Raw genomic sequence first — 1,617 nt, forward strand, 5'->3', positions numbered from 1 at the left:
AAAGGAGACCTTGGGATGATTTTCAGACTTTTACATTTGAACAACTATAAATGAGTTAAACTGAGGACAGATTTCAGAATTTAGGATAATTGGGATGAAGAATAAGAATATTTGCAAAATTTAGAACAAATTGCAATGAACAAGGATGATGACATGGCAGAGTCACCATAAGAATGCATGAGTTGGGGCTCAAGGAAGCAGAACAAAAGAAGAAGGCATGCATAGATATACACAGGTGAGCTCGCAAGCAAGCGGTATCATAATGGAATTTCACTGCTACATTTCTGAAATATGTGAGCCTCCTATGTCATCATCCTTGTTCAGTGTAATTTGTTTAAGGTTTTTCAAAGTATTGTTTCTCTGCTCAAGAACCACCATAAATTCCACAAATCTATACATGGAGTTGTCGATTTATGTACTACATGATGTGAAATTACGAAAATCGTCTGGAATGCCCCTTTAAGTGCTTATTTCAACATACAGTATCGTAGGGATAAGTGGATCAGTCAAGAATTGATTTGGTTTTGAAATAAGAACTTTCCTTGTAAAGCCATGCATGTGGTTCTGTCACAGGATTGTGTCATAAATTCTTTGCGGGCATTTGTGCTTGACAATTAACCCGTTGAGGACGAGTCCAGAGTACACTCAGGTAGAGGTCTATGGGAAATGCGTGTTGTAGCAAAATCAGCCCGTCCTCAACGGGTTAACAGCTAATTATGAATGTGTGCACAGCACCGCAGCTACACAGAGAATAGCTTGATAGCTGAATCACGTATGCAGCTGTGTACTCAGTCATCACAAGTCTTCATTTTGCAAGAGAAAAATGCCGCAAACTTTGCCGACTGAAAATATACAATCTCCCTACTGTCATTGAAAAAAGAAAAGAAAAATAATGTCAACATCCTGTGAACTTGCCGTCTTTTTAGAATTTTTCTTGGCTCAAATCAGCAATCCAAATTTTGGTAATTCTCCAATATGCCTGTCCAAATGGAACATTGTCTAGCCTAGTGCCGATGGATAGGCACTTTTATGAGCTAAAAATGCTTTTCTAAATGTTTTGTTGTTGTGGTGTCTCTCTTTTTCAATGTTTTTTCTTCTCTTTGCATGCAAAAAACGTCACAAACTTTCAAAGTGCACATGAACACTTTTTTCCCGAAAGTACTCTTGTAAGCTTGAAATTTTATTGAAATCCATTTACTTGTTTATGTAGAGTGTTAAATTGTATCACAAAATTCTTTTGAGGCCCATTCTGCCACAAAGACAATGCTACATAATTAAATGCTCAGTGAAATCATATTAATCCACTATTTGAGGCCTGCACTTCTCTCTCATTTAACAGATTAATAGAAGGAAGTCTAAAATGGCTGTGAATATAAAATGCTTCATTTGCTAGAGATTAGACCAACTACTGCACAATAGGTACAATAAGTACATATACTGGCCAAGCCTTGCCTCTCTCCATAGATGCATAGACCATTTCAAGAAGAAGGGAAAATTTGCAATGTTGTTGAATTTGCTTTGCATTACTAATACTTTTCACAGAACCATTTTCCTGTCTTTTTTCTTAATACATTGATAAATACAGATAGTGATTAAAAGCAATAGATGAATAGAAAA

This window comes from Diadema antillarum, unplaced genomic scaffold (assembly GCF_040938485.1).
Source record: "Diadema antillarum isolate AM-2024a unplaced genomic scaffold, OU_Dant_1.0 scf00000094, whole genome shotgun sequence".
Taxonomy (NCBI): Eukaryota; Metazoa; Echinodermata; class Echinoidea; order Diadematoida; family Diadematidae; genus Diadema; species Diadema antillarum.